This window comes from Cibotium barometz, chromosome 58 (assembly GCF_041138505.1).
Source record: "Cibotium barometz isolate CiBa-2024 chromosome 58, ASM4113850v1, whole genome shotgun sequence".
NCBI classification, from domain to species: Eukaryota; Viridiplantae; Streptophyta; class Polypodiopsida; order Cyatheales; family Cibotiaceae; genus Cibotium; species Cibotium barometz.
Window position 1 is genome coordinate 18,614,968 of NC_141103.1, and position 23,047 is coordinate 18,638,014.

The 23,047-nt window shown below is 49.6% G+C and overlaps 1 long non-coding RNA gene across 1 annotated transcript in view; it reads right to left on the reverse strand.

Annotated features, from left to right (window-relative positions):
• The window catches only part of LOC147605993 (uncharacterized), a 29,614-nt gene extending 17,843 nt beyond the window's left edge, over nt 1-11,771 (reverse strand). The window contains exon 1 of the long non-coding RNA XR_015265079.1: nt 11,155-11,771. This is a non-coding gene — a long non-coding RNA (uncharacterized LOC147605993). The remainder of the gene's footprint in view (nt 1-11,154) is intronic.
• Nucleotides 11,772-23,047: the final 11,276 nt, after the last annotated feature.

Sequence of the window (23,047 nt, forward strand, 5' to 3'; positions counted from 1 at the left end):
ATAATGATGGCTGGTCCTCTCAAGAGCTAGCGCAATATTATGACGAGGATCAGGACCGTCACAAGATCTCCATCTCTCTCTGATCTCATCAAGGGAGATGTCAGCATCTAGATAAAGAGAGTCAGGGATACGGACACGGGGAGAGGCCGAGCGAGCCCCAGGCTCCCTGCGACACAAAACGACGGGACAATGATCGGATTTGGTGGTGCAGGCATAATAGCAATGGTGCCTCCTCTGTCCAAGGACCAATCATCCACATAAAACCTATCCAGACGTGCAAAGATGCTCTCATCCCCGCTCTTGCGGTTATGCCAAGAGAAAGATAAGGAATTTGGCCTTCTCTCGAAGTCATCCTCAGTCCAGCAATCCCTGCCAAAAAAGGAAAGCGTGATCCTCTCCCATGAGGTTCGCTCCAAAGGGTGTAAACCCCCTTCGCGTCCACCCTTCTTGTCAGAAGGTTGCTCAACCATATTAAAATCTCCTCCCACTATCCAATGATCAACCTGGGGAATGACATTTGTAATGGTGTCCCAAAAGGCCACCCTTTCACCTCTCACGTTAGGTGCATAGATATTCAAGATTCCCAATTTTTGACCCTCATGCATGATCAAGATCCACTGTGCTCTAGCAGGGATGATAACACCGTGCCCAATAACATGAGGCATAACAAATGCTGCCACTGAAATGCAAACACCCCCTCTAGTCCCAACTGCTGCCGAGGACCAGAAGGTGTGGCCAGAAAGCATCTTACCAGTTTTGCCACACTGAGATCTATCCAATTTGTGTTCTTGCAACAAAAGTACATCCATAGACTCTCCTGTAACAGCAGGGTGAAGCTGGTCCTTCAGAAGGCACTTCCTACCACGGGTGGGAAGCCCTCCAAGGCCCTGAACATTCCATGAGACGATTCTCATGGAAGAGAAGAAGGTTTGACCCCCGATCTAAGAAGACGATGGGCAGCCTGAGGACGCCTCTCATAATGCTGGAAGACGGGAAAATCCTCAGGGCAAAGTCCACTGACATGCCCTTGTCCGAGGCCCTGCATAGTAACTGCATATGTACGAGAAACCTGCTCACCGTGCGGGGCATCAAGGGCAATGGCATCATGCTGAAAATCCTGCAATACATAATCCCCACTGCGCTGAACATCCTGCATATCGCCCCCTCCAAGTAGAGAGGACTCAACAAAATCATCCTGATCTGAGATATCATCTCTCTGCAAAGATGCATCAGCTGACACATCCCTCTGACCAAAAACATCATCTATCTATACAGATTTGAGGAGGCCTTCCCATCAATCGCACCAGAGGGGAGACAACTAGCCACACCTGGCAAACTGAAGGCCGGGGAGGAACCAAGGGAGGTGGCGCCTGAGAAGCACCCTTAAACGAGGCCTCTGCTACCTCGAGCCCGAGGGCAATCTCGAGCAAAGTGACCCTGTTGGTGACAAACCCGGCACTGATCGGGTTTACCTGCAATCTCCATGCGTTGCTTCAAAGGGCCACAAGCACCCGGAAGCAAAACATAGTCCTCAAAGAGCTCAATGTCACGGGCAAGAACCATGTCCCTGGGGACAGCATCCGCCAAGGCAGTGACCACCTAGGCAGAAGATGTCGGCAAGGCGTGGAGGGGGGGCACTTGAAGAACCAGCCCAAAGGCAGACCCGATATGCGCAAGGAAGACCTGGTAATCTGAGAGTAATCCGGAAACGGTTCCGGTCTTCCTCAACAGGGTCAAAATAGTTGGAGTAGGGAAGAGAGAATATCTTCCTCTAGCCCAATGGCAAAGGGCTGCCCTTCAAAACCTCCGAGGCTGCGTCCTCAGAATCAAAATCCACTTGTAAGAAACCTCTTCCAAGCAACCTGACATCTCCAAAGTGTGGAGCGAGGTCGGAGGGCAGAGCCGCCAGGACCCAATCTCGAGCCTAGAGACGGGACGGGTGAGATCCAAAGATTCTGGCAATGAGGGTCATTTTGGAGTCTTTCTCTATTTCGGCGTAGAGGACCACGAGCTCAGCTTCGGAAAAAACAATGGTTCGCCCGGCCGAGGGAGAATGATTAGCCATGATGCTAATCGAAGAAAAAGACTGACTTGAACCCGAATGAGGAGCAATCCGAACCAAGGGTAAGAGGCAGGCAAGGAAGCGGAGGAAAGAAAGAAAGGGACCATCACGTACTCCCTCACAGCCACCATCACGCTCAGTGTCACGTCCACAGTCACGTACACAATCCCCCAGTCGTGACTCCACCCGCAATACAGAGGAGAGCCGACGCCGCAGAAGGGAGAGCAAACGCCACAGTAGGGAGAGTGGGAGTGGAGGATGGGGAGGATGCGACAGATGCTTTGGTGGGGGAGGTGGTAGGGAACGCGATGAGAGAGGAGATAGAGGGAGAAGAGTTAGAGGAGACAATAAGTTTGAGGAGGTGGTGAGACGACTCAACACCTCTAGATCCGAAATGTGAAGATCCAATGGTCTCTATCTGGATCCGTCATGCCTCCACATGCTGCTTGCTCTTCACGCCACCCTCTGCTCATTTCTTTGCCTCCTTCCACTCGCGTTTGTGGGCAGTGGTGGTAGGTTTCTCGTCGGCAAGATAGCCACCCACAGCTTGATTTACCCGATCATCATACACGAGTTTCTTAAGGTGAGATCTTTTATTACTTAAGATCTCCCTTATTCGCGTTCTTCCCCATACATCCGAGAATGTTGCATGTGGGGGATTGGGGTATCGACTATGTATAGCATCTATCACCTCCCCAACTAATCGGCTATTTTGATCTTTAAATTTAATAAAACAATTTCTATACAAGTTTGATACTACCCCACGCATGTATTCCATTACCTCTTTCCCCCTCGCATCCATCACTATCCTGCCCCTATCCATCACATCATAAAATGTGGAAAGCCAGGACACATGGCGAGAGACTGCTACAGCAAACCCAGTGAAGAAGGAACGACATCGGCAAACTTCATGGAGGCTCCAAGGGAAGTGGAGTCGGATTATCTTTTCTGAGAGAGAGAGAGAGAGAGAGAGAGAGAGACCCCACAACCCAATGTAACCTGCCCCAATAAAGTAAAACCACCTCTGAGCCACCGATGATGTAGGCCACGTGGTAGATATATGTGTGAGCACTTTAGTCAAGGTCGATGTAAGATTCCTCCCCAGCCTCTCAAAATGTCCAGCATATTCCCCTGTAATCAATTCCCTCTTCAGAAATATAAGAGATTATTCTGATATCACTCTGATTCAACATACTACCAAGGCTACAGAGTCTTGGATCATATTGAGAAATCAGTATGAGACTCGTAATCAGACCAAGATTTTGAACCTAGAGAATCAGCTTGTTGCTAAAAAGTTTGTTGAAGGAGAAGCTGCTAAAGCATTGATCTCGCAGATAAAAAATATGGGAGATCAAATGGGTGCTGTAGGGATTATACACACTAGTGGGGAGTTGGCCCGGAGATGCATCCAAATTCTTCCATACAAGTATGATGGCTTGGCTACATCACTAAACACTCAGGTTAGAGTACCATCTTTATCATTTGAAGAATTTAGTGCTATGCTACTTGAGGAGGAGATGCAGCTAAAGATCCGCAATGGTAGAGATGCTACATTTTTGGCCAATGCTAAAGGTAAAGGCATGACATCTTCTCATGAGAAGAAGAAGAAGCCAAAGAAGAAGAAGTTTCAAGGGAGCTGTTATTACCGTTGACAAGAAGGGTCATGCTATCAACTCATACATATCATCTCACAATCATCTCTAGTCCATAATCTTTCAAGGTATGCATATTCAAATCAATCACAATCAATTTCAACTATAAAACAAGATTTTAATTTAAACAATCTTTAACTTCTCTTTTTATCTTTTAAGTAACATGGGATTCCTTGTTTTTAACATAATCAATTATCATGTTCTTATGAGCAAGGTCATCTCTAGTCATCACTATAGGTAAGGGCAAAAAAGAGAAAATAAAATAAAAGGAATAAAAAAGAAGAAAAAGAAATATAAAAAAGAGAAAGAAAGAAAGAATTATGTCGGTTTCCTCCACCTCCTGGGTCCGAAAGAAACTGGTGCTGGTAGGCTGCCGAGGGAGGGGGCGGGGGCGGGAGCGGGGTGGCTGGGGCCTGTGTCTCAAGAAGGTGTCCCTGTGTCTACGGAGCTCAAGCAGAAAGAGGCCCAGGCAACGCTGGTCCTGGAAGTCAATGATCCTGGAGAGTGGACCGAATCCATCACGAAATAGACAGTGAAACCTCCCACGGATCTCATAGTATACTGGGCAGCGACATATGTAATGCTCCTCCGTCTCAACTTCTGTGTGGCATAGTCGGTAGATCCTCTCCTCTCTGGGTGTCCGTACGAGCTTCCCGGCTCTGAAGATGCGCTCAGCTCTACCTGTCTCCACTCTGAAGGCGGTGGGAAGAAACCCGTATCTGGCCAATCGCAATCCGCATGGCATGGGACATGTGAACACTCAAGTAGCCCGACTGTTGGATGAATCCATCCTCAATGAGTGTGAGGAAGTGGTCTCTGTAAAAGTGCATCTTCGTGGGGAGCTCCGGGGGTGTGATCCACGTGCAATGTGTGTAGAGGCTAAGAAGATCTAACCGGATAACCCGGTTGGTATCCTCGTGAGACAGCCGAAAAAAAGGGGAGTCCAAACTGTACTGAAGGGGGGGTAGGCGGTCCATGCAGAGCCCGTATACTGAGAACCAAGTGGAAACCAATGCATACCATACTCCAGAGTGCCCCTCAAGTGCTAGCTGTCTGGAGGACTCCAGGGCAAGCCTCGGGTACCTGTGGGAATCCATGTGACTGATGCGATGAAGGTACGTGACTGTCTGGAAGAGTGCCTCCACTACCATCGGGGCTGCAGCAAACTGTGCCTGGATAATCTTGTGTGGGACTGATGGTTTGCTGCGGATCATACGGGAGAACATCATGACCTGTGGCCTCTCAACTCGCTACCAATCCTCATCGGATAAATCTAGCCCCCAGAAAGCTGCTCCATACATCAAGGTTGGTGTGACGAGGGTGTCAAAAAGCCAGCCCTTCGTCTTGGACTCCTAGAAATGTGCCTGGAAGCACTTCCGCTCAAGTAAGCTCAAGGATACATATCCCCGCGTCACTCTGGCATGTGCTTCGAGAAGCATGGTAAAGTGTGGGCCACTGAAAGTGACACCAAGGTAGACATAGGATGAGACAATCTCCACAGGATCCCCTCTATATGTTAAGCTCAATCTAGATGTGACGGGGCGGGAGATTGAAGACCATTACCTTGGTTTTACCAAGGTTAACAGAGAGGTCCCGCTAAGTGCAAAAGTCATGTAAGGCATCCAATTGTCTCTGAAGCCCTTCGGCTGATTCTGAGAGGAGGACGATGTCATCTGCATAAAGTAGTATGGGGATCAATATGCCTGCCAGTGTGGGACCAGCCCCGCCTAATCCATCAATGAAGCTCGAGATCTCGTCAATGTAGAGGCCAAAAAGAGTGGGTGATAGAGGGCAGCCCTGTTTCACCCCAATGGTGCTGGAAATCTCTTGTGATGTACCTCCTGGGGCTCTCACTCGTCCGATGACGGACTCATAGAGGGCAATGATGCTCCAAACCATGTCAGATGGGACTCAGATCTCTTGTAGACCGTGTAAGAGGCGGGCTCGGGGTACAGTATCAAAAGCTTTGTGGAAATCCACAAAGCAGTAGTAAATCCTCTGGTGTCGTGCTCTACCCTCCTCGATGATGGCACGGACGGTGAAGATGTGGTCAAGGGTAGAGTATCTCCTCCGAAAGCCAGCCTGTCCTGAGGCTCTGCATCCCTCTGCAAATGAATTGAGCTCCGCCTCTAGCGCTTCGTTGAGAGAGAGAGAGAGAGAGAGAGAGAGAGAGAGAGAGAGAGAAATGAAATGAAATGAAATGATATATTAACGTCTTCAAAAGGCCAAAATGACCTATGAGACCAAAAAGGTTACAACAATTGGTGGATCTGATACAATGTTTGTGTAAGAAAAGCTAAAAACAACAAACTGAAACTGAAATAACTGAGAGGAAAAGTACGGTACTAGGAGCTCCTAATGGATAACATCTAGGAGGAAAACTCCAGCAACAAAGGTAAGCATCATACACATCACTATCCAAAGATGTCTCTCATCGGTCGATGGCGGATATCCTCAATGTCCTCCATGGTGAGTACTCTGACTGGACGTCTCCCATGCCGTGCTAGTATGGTCCTGATCCTCTGTTGTAGTCTCCGCCGGTGTCGAGATGGGCCTCTCATCTTGGGGCGCCTGGACCGCCCCAGCTCTATAGCCCGATCAATCAGTGTACCTCTAGTGCGGCTATACTCTGGGGCTAGCTGCAATGCCTGCTGGCCTGACTGCTCAATCTCTGGTCGAAAGAAGTCTGTAATCTGCCTCTGTAGGTGTCTCTCCCTCTCTGATCCCCTCCCTCTCAAGAGACCCTCTCTATGTCTACGAAGCTCCAGCAAGTGTAATCCGAGGCATCTCTGATCCTGGTATCTCATGACTCTAGAAAGTGGTCCGAAACCCTCTCTAAACAGGCAGTGAAAACGGCCTCGTATCTCATAATATACTGGACAGTGACATATGTAATGTAACTCTGTCTCTGGCTCCATCTGGCACAGCTGACAAATCTTGGCCTCAGCTGGTACTCCTATGAATCTGCCAGTCTCAATCTCTAGTTGGTGTGAGGATGTGCGCATCTCCAATAGCACACCGTACCCCATGAGAAAGATGAGTATCCATGTAGATGGGTCTAATCACAAACCCATCCTGCGTGAGCTGGAGAAGATGATCTCTATAGAAAGCCATCTTCGTACCAAGCTCCTGTGTCGGCTGTATCCATGTCCTCCTAGTGTCCAGCTGAATCAAGTCCTGCCTGATAAGTCTGGTAATCTCTGCCCGTGTGAGAGAGAGGGAGGGTGCATCCAGGGAGTACTGAAATGGAGGTAGTCTTTCCATACTAAAGCCATGCAACTGGAACCAAGCTGTCACCTGTGCATACCAACATGATCCGTCTCCCTGTGATGCCAACTGTCGTGAAGACTCCAGGGCTAAGCGAGCATATCTGTCTCTGGGGAGAGCCCAAGTGCTATGTATAAAGGAGACTGATCGAGTGAGTGCCTCTACCACCAATGGGGGGGCAGCCATCTCTGCACGGATAATATCATGTGGTACGGAGGCCTTGGCCCTAATCATCCGGGAAATCATAGAAACCAAGGGCCTCTCCATATGTCTCCATCCATCAGTGCTACCAGCTCGACTGTGGTGATTCACTGAGGGTCCCCATATCTCCACTCCATACAGCATGGCTGAAGTGACCAAAGTGTCAAAGAGCCAGAGCTTTGTTCAAGGTTCCTGAAACTGAACCTGCGAACACATCCTCTCTAGTCTCCCCAATGCTGCATAAGCTCTGCTCAATCTGGCCTCCGCTGCTCTCCTCAAGGAAAATAGTGGGCCACTGAAAACCAAACCAAGGTAAGTATATGCATCTATATACTCCACTGTCTCCTGACCATATGTAAAGGTGGGTACTGACCTCCTAACCCACTATGCTGTGGTGTTAAACACCATCACCTTGGTTTTACCAAGGTTAACAGACAATCCAATGTGTGCAATGCATCCAAATGACGCTGCATCCCCTCTGGAGAATCTGAGATCATCACAATATCATCAGCATACAATAACAGCGGAATCCATGTCCCTGCTAGCTGTGCTCCTCTGTCACCCTCCCGCTCTACATAGTCTGAAACCTCATCCACGTACATCCCAAATAAGGTGGGAGAAAGGGGGCAGCCCTGTTTCACCCCAATAGTGGAGTGAACCATCTCAGATATACCCTGAGTAGTACGTACCTGTCCCACAACTGTCCTAAATAAAGCCATGACTCCCCAAATCAGCTCTGTGGGCACTCCCATCTCCTGTAGTCTGCGCATCAGTCTAGCTCTCGGTACTGTGACAAAAGCTTTGTAGAAATCCACAAAGCAACAATAAATCCTCCTGCCATATAATCTGCCCTCCTCAATAATAGCTCTGAGTGTCAAGATATGGTCAAGAGTGGAGAAACCTCTCTTGAACCCTGCCTGTCCTGATGCACGTATGCCCTCTCTCTCTGCCCATCTACTCAACTCCTGCTCAAGAATAGATGCATATAATCTAGCCAATGTGTGACCAATCATGATGGTACGATAATTCCCAGGAAGCATGGGATCCCCTGACTTGAAGATAGGCACAATCGTGGACATATTCCAAGTCTCCGGAAAACCCTCACACATGGCTCGGTTAAACATCATAGCAATAAGCTCTACAAGCATATCTCTGGCATGAATAAAGTGCTCTGCTACCAAACCATCATGATCATATGCTCTCCCAGTCCTCATCCTGTCAATAGCTTTCCTTACCATCTCAGCAGTAAAGAAAGCACATGTCTCTGGGCATGGCTCCGATGGGTCTGGCAGGGGCGGCTGTCCTGCTGCTGTGTACAGGGATGCTCCATACTCACCCTAAATCTCTGTGGAGGTAATGGCTGGTGATGGTGAATGCTCATGGAATAGTCTCCATGCCTCGCCTGAGTCCTGACTCATAAATAACTCATACAAATCCCTCTCTAACTGAGCAAGATAAGCCCTCTTCTTCCGTCGCACTAGGTGCCGGAAGGTAATCCGTGACTGTCTGTGAGTGGTAACACCCATGAGCACCTCTCTCTGTAATCTGATCCTCATCTCTCTGCACTCCTCATCATACCAACTGTTATGGGGGATGTTCCCAGATCGTCTCCGTGTAGGCTGACTATGGGGATATGCCTCTGATGCTGCAGCATGAAGCATATCTATCAATATCTAAGTGAGCTCATCTAATGGCCATCCCGGCTCCTCGGCACATAAGCGTCTGTATATCTCATCCATGTACACGGTGTCAGTCTCCCTCGTAAAGGTATAACAAGTGTGTGTGGAGGCCTGTCCCAATGGAGCGGTGCTAAACTGAAATGTGAGAGTGAAGGACAAGATAGCATGATCCACTGCTATTCCAACCGGCCTAGTGCCTATCATAAAATCCTGAAAAGAGGAAATGAGACTGGGCTGAGCCATAACATAGTCCACTGTACTAGCACCATGCCTACGTGGAAAGCAAGTGAAACCGCCCGATGTCGGGAATCTCTGTAGGCCATTCAGGATGGCCAATCCATGTGCAGTCCCCATGTCTATCAAATACCGCCCATACACTGTATGTTTCTCATCCTGTGAGAGTCTAGATAGGCCCATATCCCTAACATCAAGCTCCCTCAACATCTCCTCTGAGGTATCATAAAATACTGTCTGGCTATGGGCGGTCCTGGCATTGAAGTCCCCCAGGAGAATGATGTCACCATCCCTGGAGAACTCCCAAATGTCATCATCCAAAATAGAAAAGGGAGACTGCCCGCTAGGTGATGCATACACTGATGTACTAGGAGCAAAATAGCATATAGCAATGAAGAGATATCTGCCCGTCTCTGCCCTCAGTCTAACCCACATGTACCTAGCCTGCTCATCTCTGCGGACTATATGTATCAGTGGCTGTAGCTCCTCTCTAAACAATAGCGCCTAGGCCGGACATTGCATTTGCAGTGGGAGTGGTTTCTAGATACATGGCCAAACCTGGCAAGAAGCATTGGGAAGCAGTGAAAGGTATCATGAGATACCTGAAGGGCACACAGGATATGTGCATTTGTTTTGGCAAACAGGATGCATTAGTGCATGGTTACACGGATTCGGATTATGCTGGTCATCCAGATAACCGGAAGTCTACTACCGGTTATGTATTTACATTCACAGGAGGTGCTGTGTCATGGATATCCAGGATGCAGAAGTGCACAGCCTTATCTACTACAGAGGCCGAGTATATTGCAGCCACAGAGGCTTGCAAGGAGGCATTAGGGCTATCTTGGTTAGTGGTTGATTTGGGTTATATAGGGGATATTCCATTGTTGCATTGTGATAGTCAGAGTGCCATAATGGCTATCTTGGTTAGTGGTTGATTTGGGTTATATAGGGGATATTCCATTGTTGCATTGTGATAGTCAGAGTGCCATCCAGTTGGCAAAGAACCCTGTCTTTCATGCAAAGACGAAGCATGTGGATGTGAAGTATCACTTCATCAGAGAGGTGATAGAGAACAAGCAAATTCAGCTTGTTAAGATTCATACGGATGACAACCCGGCTGATCTGTTGACAAAGAGTTTGCCTCCGGAGCGGTTTGCTCATTGCAGACACTTGATGGGCATTGGATGAGGCCAGTTTCAGCCTTGATATGGCCTTGTATATTATCATGCACATGCTGATTTTTCTTTTCCTTCATTTAAGGGCACTTTGCCTTTAAGTGGGAGGTTGTTGGGGTAAAGGCATTATGCCCACCCTTATAGTGTGTACAAGCCCATAAGTTATAGTACATAGTACACTTAGTACTTTTAATGTACTAAGTGCACTATGTGTACTAGTGCAATATACATGTGTGATAGGGGAGTCACACACTCATCTTGATGAGCTGACTTATCCCCACAACTCTCTCTCTCTCCCTTGTTTCTCTGTGTATGTCTCCCACATGAAACCCTAATTAACTCTCCCATTCAGAACCAATGTGATTGAAGGGCGTATGCACAAATTCCAGCACCCTAGTTGTAGCATGGAAACCCTAGATGAGGTTCAACACTTACAGGTTGAGATTTTGCATAAAGAGTTTAAAACAGTCATCTTTCGTAGCAATTCATTGGTGGGTATGTATGCCAATTGTGGTCCCATCTCAAAATGTAGGAAAGTGTTGACAGACCTTTAGTTGAGAAGGTAGTGTCATGGAATGCACTTCCTACTGGATATGAGACATTTAGACATTGTACTTTCATTCTCAAGTAAATACTCTGCAAGGAAAGAGGGGAAAGAAGAAGAAGAAGGGGGAGGGGGTTCCTTTGCATTAGGGACCCAGTGCAGTGTGTTTGAGTTTAATTCCATCGTCTATTTGATCTTTGATCATTTACAGTCACCAAGTAACCACTTCCACCAGACTCTCTTGACGATGTGCATGTCTTTGGGTGGGTGGGTGCGTGCATGCATGTGTTCATGAAGAGTAGCTATGTGGAAAAAAAACATCAAATCAAAGACTTACCAGGATTGAAATTGATTGATTCTCTCCTTAGACATATTAGTCAATCCAACATTTTGGCGTCTCCTTGAAGCTGATGAAACCCCTCTTGTCTGAGATGTCTATATCCAAAGCAAGTACAGGAAACAGTCATGATTAATATCCCTAAAGAAATAAAAAAACTGTATGTTTAAAAGTCTCTCAAGTTATCTAAAATGACATCAGTGAAGCTATGTCCTAAAAACCAACCTTTTGGAAAGTAGAGAAAGAAGTTCTTTATGGCTTTTTGATTCACCTTATTGAAATCACTTAGATGGACAATCAGGTGAAAGAAAGGAGTATTGACCACACTGCCAACAACTAGGAGAGAAAACGGGTTGCTCCCTGCATTCCGCTGGCCACTTTGCCCTCACAAATTTTCAGCTATATCCTCACTGATCTTGCTCATCACTCTCTTCCCAGCCCCCTTTGAAGTTTGCCCTCAGGCCATCCCTACACCTCCTTTGAGTCTTCAAGCTTTAGCCCTTAATCACTACCACTCATTCTGCAACATGTACACTACTTCCCCTCCACAAGCTGTGAAATTCGTTTGAAGCAACAGAACACTCATCAATTAGAGCAGCTTTAACTCTACCAACTGAGAGCACTCTAATGTTTAAAGCACTTTTTCGCAGTGAGAGTTCCTAAAAAAGCTGGCATTTGAAATCAAGTGGTCACAATTTTGTCTTCTACCCTCCACCCCCCCGGCCCCTCCCTTCTTTTCCCCTTCTTCACACTTCAGCCCCCTCCCCCTGGTGTCATCCTGCCCACCTTACTGCGCACTCTTCTCCCATGGCACCCCTCCTCCGCGCATCTCTACCCACCACGCCCCTCCTCCATGCATCTCTTCCCAGACCCCTTTAGCTTCTCCTTCTCCTGCCCTAGCTCAGGATGGGAGTTCTAGCAGTTCATTTTTCCCCTGGTTCCCTCTTCTTGGATCTGGAGGTGTAGCAGTCCTTTCTCGAGACCAGCTACAGGGGATGATCAGTATAGTCCAGAGAGACGAGGAGGCGAGAAACATGTGGATTCGATTCCAGCTCACACCCACCAGGCCACTTTATATAGATGTATGCTACTTTCCACCAGATGCCTCACGATATGCCCAGCAGCACACTCAAGTGGTCCATGAGGAGGAGGTGGAGAGGAGGAGGGGTGTTTCACCATATACATCACTCTCCGACGAGATTGTCGAGCTTATGCGGCTAGGTGAAGTTCTCCTACTCAGGGACTTCAACGCCAGGACCAGGAGCAAGCAGAGTGAGAGCGATGATTTTGAGGATCCCCCATACCTTCTCATTCCACCGGCAAACCTCGGACTGGGACAACGCCCCATAATAGTTGGTATGATGGCGAGTACCGCACTACACGTGCCCGTCTTTTACAAGAAATAGCTATAGGCCAAACCTCGGCCTGACAGGCTCAGAGACTAAACGAGTCCCTTACTCGTCATAAAGAACGTGCACATGCAGTAGAGCAATATTGGGAGCTATACCAACTATCCTTCGGCGGGAACTCTGAGGAGGCTTGGCACCGGATACGGGAACGACGACCACCCACACCCATCACTGATCCACATATTTGGCACACATGCCCACTCATTATATCACATTCCTGATCAGCCCCCCCCTTCCACACCCACCAGAGCTTGCCCACTACATTTCACTTTTTCACCAGACATGGTGGAGAAAGCTACGAGGAGACTCTAGCATGGTCGCTCGAAAGATCATACAGGGAATAGAGGAGAGCACCTTTCCTATGCCTCCGAAACCCTCGCCCCACTTATAGCGCACATATTTAACAAGCGCTTTTGGAGGGCTTTCCACACACCTGGTCTCTTCATACAATTGCCCCTATCCACAAGGCTGGGGATAACATGAATCCCAGCATCTACAGGACCATTATGATCGGCCATATCATGGCCAAGCTTTATGGATAACTTCTTGAGGCACAGCTCAGTGCCTTTGGAGAGAGGGAGAACTTCCGCGCACCAGGCCAGGTCAGCTTCCGTCAGAACTTCTCTACATTAGATCATATCTTCACTCTCAAGAGCCTCACTGAAGAGGCTAAGGCGGATGGCAGACGCCTTTATTGCTGCTTTGTAGATTTCCACAAAGCCTTTGACACGGTGCCACGTGACCGCTTGCTCCAGAGTCCAGAGGTAAGGAAATGGTGGAACCAATTGCTAGCCCCTGAAGCTATGGTGTATGTCCCAAATGATTGCCATGAAAGATGATATGTATGAAAGCATTGACATCATGAAAGATGGTATGTACAATGATAGAAAACTAAAGGCTCTCATCATGCGGGAGGGAAACTCGGTGCTAACTGACAAGCTCGGTCAGCAGTTGATGAAGAGGTTTGAGAACTAGTGAGAAGTGACTAGAGAGGGCAGAGACACTCGAAATTGTCCCACCTCACCTCTAACCCACTACACCGAGACTTTTCATTGCTTTTGCACCGGCCAACCGTTTCACTTCCACCATCTTGTCTATGAATCCTTCCACCTCGGTTGCCGCCGATTTCGGGCTCCGCTCAACAAGCCTGACATTGTATCATACACTTAGCCTTCTACCCATTTCCTCACCAACCTCCTCCAACAACCCCCCCCCCCCCCCCCCCACACTACACTTTCCTCCACGGGGCCACCCCGCCAACCTCAGCTTTCTTCTCCCACGGCATCCCACATCCGACCTTGGGTGCAACTGGATCTCCTAGCCTCGTCTGCCACCGCACCATCCCCTCCACCACCCGTGCCACCCCCTCGGTCACCGCCTCCGCTCCCCTTCCACTCCACTCCCATCTCCACCTCAAGGGTCTCTGTTGGCGCGCAATCAGCCGTCTGCCTACCATGCTGACCTACAGCGATCTCCACCCTCTCCAGTTGGTCCCTATTCTCACTAGCAGCAAGTATCGCCCCTTCCCTTCCTCGCCCCCACCACGGCAACCTCACCACTTCCCTGCCACTACACGCGGAAAGTTGGTTGTCATCCAGATCCCTCCCAACTATGCCTCCTACTACTATGGTGGTCACCACACTTCCTGTTGTTGCTTCAACCATCTCTTCCAAGGAGCCCTCTCTTCCCATAGTTTGGGTTCTCCACATGAGGTCACTTTCCGCGTAGATCGAAGTGATAGTACATAGCGCATTGAGCTTCCTGACTACCTTTTCTTACAGTGCTCCAAATATTTCCGTGGGAGATCTACCCTACTTGAGGTTTTGTGATCGAGGTGATAGTACATAGCGCTTCGAGCTTAGCGCATTGAGCTTCCCAACTACCTTTTCTTACAATGCTCCAAATATTTATGTGGGAGATCTACCTTGCTTAAGGTTTTGTGATCCTCTAAAGCGGCTGTCCTTGTCTCAACCTCATCGAGCCCTCTTGAGGTTAGAGACGTCCACATCCCGCTGCTTGTGGCTTTGGGAGAACAGTTCCTTGGCTCACGTATAGTGGGACTCCGGAGAGTGGTAGTGCAGAGACCCATTCATTCACGATCCCGAGGAGGCCCTTCCATTCTTTGACTACTCCACTTGGCTTGGCCGTCAATCCTCCTCCAGACCACAGATGGCACCCAGGGAGCACAGCCCGACAATATAGTAGCCCTGACAAGCTCAAGGAATCGCGGGCAAAAAGAGTGGGATGAGGTAAAGCAGAAAGTCGGTGAGAATGTGGCAACTTATCTTAACAACTTTTCAGCTGTTTCATTGAGGTTTATTGCTTATAATCCTATTCCACCGCTAATGACAATGCGTAAGTTTGTGAATGGACTTCAACCTAAGCTTATGCAAGCAATGTATATGGCTGGTCTGAAATCTTGGGAGGAAGCCCGAGATAAAGCTTTCCAAGCTGAGGCTTTGCACATACCTTGGAAAGTGGGCAAGACAAAGAATGACAACCAGGATCCACCTCAAAGAAGAAGTTTAAAGTCGGATCCCAATCGAGAACCGCACCTCAAGAGAAGAAGGATAGGAGTCGGGACAAACCTCCACTCTTTCGAAGGAAATTGTCCCACAAGCAACTTGAGGAACATGTAAAGGGAGGGAACTTGAGGAATATGAAAAGGGAAGTTTTTTCAATGTGGAAAGAAGAGACACATGACTGTAAAATGTCCCAACAAGCCAAAGCAAGAATCCAAGTCTGAGGAACTTCAATGTGGAAAGAAGAAACACATGGCTGTAAAATGTCCCAACAAGCCAAAGCAAGAAGCAAGAAACCAAGCATTACCAGAGGAACTTCAACATCAAGATGATACACCACCAAAAAGAAGGCAACTTTTTAAAGCTTGGAGCAAAGTGGCTAACCAACCAGTGCTTATTCATTTTGATAGTGGTGCTACTCATCACTATATCCATCCCCAAGTGGTGGAAGCTTTGAACCTCCCTCCAGAGAGGTTTGGAGCTCATATTTCTGCAGGTGCTACTTTCGAGGGAATGTCAGCAGAAGTGACCCCTATCTTGGAAAAGCTTCATTTACAGATTGGAGATTTTGTGAATCATGAGAATTGTGTTGCTAGTAAAATTGGACATTGTGATGTAATTTTGGGTATGCCTTGGCCTAAGAAGATTGATACAGCCATCGATTGGGTTGGAAACAACATTAGATTTCCTTTTAAAGGCAAAAATGTAACTTTTGATGTAGGAGTTGAGGGGAATTCCATTCCACTCATTAGTCATGTAAAAGTTCCTAAAGCAATAAAGCAATCTATTCCTCGTACTTGATTTATGTGAAGGATCCTAAGGAATCCTAGAGTGAGGAATCACTTCCAACTCTTGATCATGAAAGGAAAGATTTCCTAAAGAAGTATGAAGATTGTTTTGCAGATTCTCTACTAGGAGAGTTACCTCCGAAGAGACCGGAAGATCATCAGATTGACATCATGCCAGGAAGTTCACCTCCCAACCAACCTCCTTATCGTGTGAGTGAGGCACAACAAGAGGAGATTATGAAGCAAGTGAATGAGTTATTGGGGAAGGGTTTGATTAGACCTAGTTCATTACCCTTTTGTTCTCTACTTTTATTGGTTCAAAAAAGGATGGTTCTTGGTGTATGTGCATTGATTACAGGGCTCTTAACTGGATCACTGTGAAGAACAAGTTTCCTATTCCTAGGATTGATGACATCTTAGACAAATTGGATGAAGCCACCATCTTTAGCAGGATTGACTTGAGGAGTGGTTACTATCAAGTCAGGCTTGTTCTAGAGGACATTCACAAGACCGCATTTGTTAGACATCATCATCCCCTTGTTATTGGCTTCCTGTGTGGTGTCTATTTTGGCCTTCAGGGCTGACCATGTTAGCTAGAGGGCTGGTCACCCCTCACATCTTTTCCCATATTTTATCCCCATTTTATGGAGTCTTGGACATTTATCCTAGTCGTGGAGGTCTAGTCGGCTGCCTCTACATGGGCATATATATAGCCAATCCTCCCCTCACTCATATTCATTGCATTGCATTGTTTGCTGCAGTCCCTCACATACAAGGCCTCCTTCCCCTCTTGCTCGGGACTTGTATTCTTGTTTGGTGATATTGAGAGCAGGTATACACCTGTGTTTCCTCTCCATCTCTCTCTCTCACTCTCTCTCCTACGTTTCCACTTTCCATCTTCCGCTGTGCATTCTATCATGGTATCAGAGCGCCGGTGACATGTAGTGTTGGATGCTCCCTCCTAACGTTTTTTCTCTCAGTTTTGCTACTAGACAGCCTGCCTCTTCTAGGCCCTTCAAGTGATCTTCCATCACCGGTTTTTGACCCTTGAGATCCCCTGTACACCTGTCGGCCTGCTCTGTTTCAGGACAGCAGCACTGTTGGTGCTACGTTTCTTCGTCTACAGGTGTTTTGCGGCAATCGGCTTGCCAATTGGGTTATCTGAGGCTTGGTGGTACCTTTTCTCTTCTACGTTTCCAGAATCTGCCCTATCTACTTCCCCTTTTACCTCTGCGTTTTCAGATTTCCAGCCCCGTTGTGCTGCATTTTCTGGACTGATTCTTGCTGGTAGCTCTACCTTCACCTGGGCTTCTTCAGTTGGACCTGAAGGTACCTTCTCTTCAGCATTTTTCCTCATATGAGGTGTGGAGACTGGTTAGCCTGAATTTTCAGGTTTGCAGCCCTTTGGTTGGCTGCGTTTTCTTCTCCATTGGACACATATCACATGCATAAGGGCTTTTGTGTGGATTGTGGCTTTGGTGGCAGTTTGGTACTTGAGGAGGACACTTAATTTCTGATTTCAGTCAGCGTTTTGCTGATTTTGGAGCATCTATACCTGCGTTTTGTTCCTAGCCTACACAGTTATCCGGTTTCTTCATGTTCCTTGCCTTTTGTTGGCAGTGAACTGCTGTTTTTTGCTGGACAGCAGTGTTTTGGCTGTGTTTTGCTTCCCAAAGGAGTTTTCTACACTCAGAGGGGACCCATCTCTAGCTACTTCACTTGAGGATCAGTTTTGGGAGCTATTTTGTATCTGTGGAGACTTTCTTCTGTGACAAGAGTTTACAGATTTTGGAGAGTAGTGATCTTTTCAGAGATCCTGAGCAGAGTTTAATTTGTCCGAGCCTCTGTTCTTTGCAATGTTTGCATGCAAAGAAAGGAGGGTGTTTTTTTTTTTTTCCGAGAAAAGATCCTTTCATTAGTTATATAAAAACGCCCGTAGGGCTACAAAAGATCTCTCCTGCTCATAAGAGCAACAGAGCAGTGAATACAGCAAGGCAGCCTGGGGAGACTCTCCCTAGGTGCTGCAAAATACAAGCATCAGTACTAAGGACTGAGGGGCTAAATCATACAATAAGGGGGGGGGGGGAGGGGGGGGGGGGGGATAGCCAAACAGGTGGCCTGTAATGCCAACGGGGGGATCCCGTGTGTAAGGTGTAGAAGGGGCCGCTGCGCCAGGTGGTGTGAAAGGCCTGGCGCCGCAAGATCGCCTCGTCCGAGTCGCCCCGGATGCGGTCATACTGTCCTCGCAGGGTGTGGATCAACTCCTGCCAGATCCCCCGAACAGTCTCTGCTGGTGGCTCCAGTCTCCCCTCAAAGGTCGTGAAACACCGGGCCCTCCAAGTGAACTAGATGGTCAGGCTGCTAAGGAGCTCCCATCGTAAATCCTCTCCTGTGTCCAGCTGGCGGACGAGAAATCCGGTGCCGAAACCAGGCGAGGCTGGCCCCTAATGAATCTGATGACCTGACTGTCTTGCTCCATCTCATAGCCCATAGCAGGCCCTGTCGAAGTCGACCAAGCAGCGGCACCCCACGTAAACATACCCTCTGGAGAGAGGGGGGCCAGAATACGCAGCATCCGCACCCAAATCTGCTGCGCCTGAGGGCAATCCCAAAGGCAATGTCTCTGTGTCTCCATAGGGTGGCCGCATCGGACGCAGGCCGCCGGAAGACCGCTGTAAACAAGCCAGGTGCCAACTGCTGAGCCCCTGTGGGCGACCAGCCCACTGGAAAGTCGAGATCCTGCGGGCCTGTCGACTAGCCCAGAGCCGAGCCCAGAAATCCTCCAGGAACTCCTGTGAGAGTCCCTGTAGCCGCCAATGCCCCGCTGCAGCTGGAGAGACCATCCTCCTCGCCGTCAAAATATGCCTCCCCAGCCGAACAGTATACTAGAAAAAGGTGATCTTTCTGGCCTCAAGGGATGCATAAGGATCATGCCACTCGTACTCCCCTGGGTCCCACTGTAACCGGGCCAAGGGGCGCACTGCATATGCCCATATGCGCCAATCCGGGAGCACATCAGCAGGGTCGGGGTCAATATGCCACTTCCGAGAAGCGGCGGCCACTACCCGTATCCTCTGAAAGGTGCACTCTGCAACCAAAGGCGACTCCACCTCCACTCTCTGAAGTCTGCCCTCATCTTGAATCTCATAGTAGAGGCATCTGCCATCCTCACTGCAAGCTCTGACAGCAATCAAGATCTCCAACTGAGTAAAGGCTCCCATCCACCGTGGGGCCACTGGCTCGAAAGGCGTGAACCACTCCTCTATGAGTGCCTCCTGAATATCATCCCTCATAATCATCCCCCCTCTGAAGTGACTCAGCCTCTCCACCTGGATCTCCTCTGGGAGACTGAAGAAGGTTTGCCAGTCTCCAAATCTGCGTGCTGGGCCTGCCGCTAAAGGTCCCCAGGCTAGACGAGGCCGAGAACCCAGCATATGACCCTGCTCTCTGCGAACCGCTGGGCTCCAGATGAGCGGCTGTCTGGCCCACTCCTCAACACAAGGAGGAGGTCGCTGAGAGAGCCCCGGTCTCAACAGCTCCCAAGCTCTCAGGATACTCAAAGCAAATCTGTCCTCCCATCCTCTACTGAGGCCTGTCCTCCTCATCTCTATGAAGATCCAGCGAATCTATGGTGCCCAAGTGCCCCCTGCTGGGGGAGCCCGAGCCTGCAGCCGCTGCAAGAGAAGCTCTTTCCAAGGCTCAGTGCCTGGAAGCAGCCCCCGAACAATAAGCTTCCCCAATAAGGCTCTACTCTGATCGACTGGATCTATAATGCCCAAGCCTCCCTGAGCCAGCGGAAGTGTAATAACTGCCCATGCAACCTTTGCCCGGGCTAGCTGACCGTCCCGCCCAGACCAAAGAAAGTTCCTGATCAGCCTCTGTACCTGGCTGATGCAAGAGCTCGAGAAGATCCAGCAAGACGTAATGTACCACATGGTCGCTAGCAGCACCTGATTTGCCACCACCACCCTCCCAGCCAAGGATAGTCGAGCTGTACTCCAATACAAAAGCTTCTTCCGAATGCTCAGAAGAAGCGTGGCAATCTGCTGCTCAGGTGACAAATCCAGTCCAATCTGGCATCCCAAATACCGCACTGCTGTGCCAGGAGGAATCCATCTAAAACCGGGGTCCGAGCTCCATGCCGGAGTGGGAGCACTACTGATCCAAAAGGCCACTGTCTTGCGCCAATTGATCAATGCTCCCAAAGCTGCACTAAAAACCTCGAGCGATTGCTCTGCCCGAAGAAGATTGGCCTCTTGGCCATGCAAAAATAAGCCCGTGTCGTCTGCAAACTCAGCATCAAGCAGGTCCTCCCCCCGGACTGGGAGCTGGAGTCCTCTCAAACCAACCTCCTCTGCCGTCAAATACATGCTCATAGCCTCCGCAAAGAAGAGAAAAAGAAAAGGGGCGAGGGGACACCCCTGTCGGACTCAAAACTCGGCCCCCGTCCTCCTGCAGTCAACACCTGGCTACGAGCTGTGGAGTACAGAGCCGCCACCCCTCTGATCCATCCTGGCTCAAAGCCCAGGCGAAGCATAGTGCCCTCTAAGAAACCCCAATCAACTCTATCGTATGCCTTCTCAAAATCGAGAAGCATCACGACCAAGTCCTCGCCAAGAAATCTAGCTCGGGCCGTCGCCTCCCAGAAAGTAAAGATGTTGTCAAGGATACTGCGCTCCTTGACGAATCCTGTCTGGGTAGCATGTATCAACTCCCCCAAAAAGGGCTGGATCCTTAAACTCAAGGCCTTTGCCAAGACCTTGTAGACAGTGTTGAGAATCGTAATAGGCCTCCAATGCCGAATATCATCTGATACTCCCTCCCCCTTGGGGATAAGAAAGATCAAGCCCTCTGAAAAGCTCTGTGGCATCACCCCAGTGTCCAAAACATACTAAAAGCCCCTGCGGAGGCCTGGCCCCAAAAGGTCCCAATAGCGCATAAAAAAGGCCGGCGTCAGTCCGTCCTCCCCTGGGCAACTATGTCGCGGCAGGACCCTCAAGGTCTGCTCAATCTCTGAAAGAGGCGCACCAAGAACTGTACGCATACGATCTGTCTGCAAGCATCTCTGTCCTCAGTGGTTGGCTCCGCTGAAAGCAGGTCTCTATAAAATGCAGTGGCAATGGCTCTGATCTCCCCGGGCTCAGTAGTAGCTACCGAACCATCCGGTCTACCAAGCTGACGGACTCTTGCCCGAGCATGGCGGGGTCCAGTGATCTCAAAAAACTCCCCAGTCACTCTATCACCAAGCTGCGTCCACTGAGAGGCCTGATGACGATAGTAAAACTCATGTCTCTGCTCCTCTGCCTCTCTAACCTCCTGGCGTGCCTGGCTCAGCTGTGACGCCAACCACTCACATGCAGGCTGCTGCTCCTAAAGGCGCTGTAGCGAAGCACGGCTGCGTCTCAGCCGATGCTCCCGCTCGCGAATCTCTCCCAGCCGTGTCAAAGCTGCAGCGTGCAGAAAAGAGCTAAGCTCGATGAGACCCTAGGCACACTGGCCTGCTGCATCCTGGTCAGAGCACTGACTATCATGCCAGATCCTCTCAATGTCCTCAGCGAGACTGGGATCTGTAAGTACCCTCTCTGGGATCCTCAATTGCAAGCTGGGCTCCCGTGTCCTCTCCTCCAATTTCAGGATAACTGGCGCATGATCCGAAAATGAGGTGCCAGCGAGAAAGCCGACGGAGCCCCCTCGCTCCCCTAACCAGTCGCCCACATAAAAGCGATCAATCCGTGATAGATTAGTCCCTCCCTGTCGGCGATCCGACCAAGAGAAACTAAGACTGTCCTGAGAGCGGGAGAAGGCCCCATGCTGCCATGCATCAGTGATCCTCAGTGACATGCAAAACCGGTCCCAAGCTGCAAGCTCTGTGCCGTGCACTGTAACATGACTGCCTCCCACCCTATCGGCTGGGTCCTCAAGCATGTTGAAGTCTCCCCCGACACACCAATGTGCGGCCTCTCGCAATGCATCCGTAACCTGGGTCCAGAACTCTGCTCTGGCACTAGCATGATTAGGTGCATAGACGTTGAGCACGCCCAATAGCTCATCATGCATCCTCAGAATGACATACTGTGCTCTACCAGGCACAATGATCCCTCGATCCACAATGGCCTGCCGCCATACATCTGCAATGACCATGCATACTCCTCCTTGTCCACCCAAAGGACCAAACCCTGCAGACCAAAAGGTATCCCATCTACCACGCATCACCGAACCATATCTCCGGATCCTGCTCTCACCCAAGTGGTGCTCCTGCATCATCAAAATATCAATGCTGCCACCAACCAGGCATCTCTGAAGCTCCTGCCTCAAGCAACCACGATAGCGTATAAAATGTGCTCACCCCAGGGCCTGTACATTCCATGAGATAATCCTCATGGATGACCTGCTGAGGTGGATGCTGTCTCAGCCGTGCGGCGGGCCTTCGCAAGCGGCTTGGATGGAGAGTAGTCCCCATCCGAGCGGCTGCGAATCTGCCCACCCGGTGTACTGCAAGAATCACGGATCAGGCACCAGTGGCTGTGGCCCATGGCGACTGCCTCCCGCTCTGACAGAGCAACCTCGTGTATACATACATATCCAGGGTCGCGTGCTAAGTCTCCCACTATACGCACGACCAAATGACGAATCCCTGAGGCATCCACACTCCCAGGATCCAAGAAAAAATGAGCCAACTCCCAGAGCCGGCCTATCACATCTGTCACCTCCAGATCGCTCACATGATGAGAAAACTCAACTGCCTGAGTCTTCAAAGTGCTAAGAGCGAGCTCTAGAGTCCACTCCCGGTCGCAAGGACCACATAGAGGGAACGAGAAGGCCACAAGTGCCTCCTCCCCGCGGGCCGGAGGTATCACTACATGAACTCGGATGGGTACTCGCTCATGGGGGCCCTCTGCTCCAAAAAGCCGAGTGAAGGCGTAATCGAAAGCCTCCGATCGCTGTCTAACACCGAGGCGACTCAGCCGACTGCGGATAGATGATATCCGTGAAGCCCGAATCGGCATGGTAGGTCTCCTCTGTGGTGCTCGCGCGAGGTCGGTGCTCAGCGCCCTCCGGACTGCGGGCGAACGCCAGGGGACTCCCAGGGTCTCTCGGGAAGGCGAGGCGGGTGGGGGGGGAGGAGGGGGGGGCGAGGGGGGTGGAGAGGGAGCCGCTGCCGAAACCAGAGCGG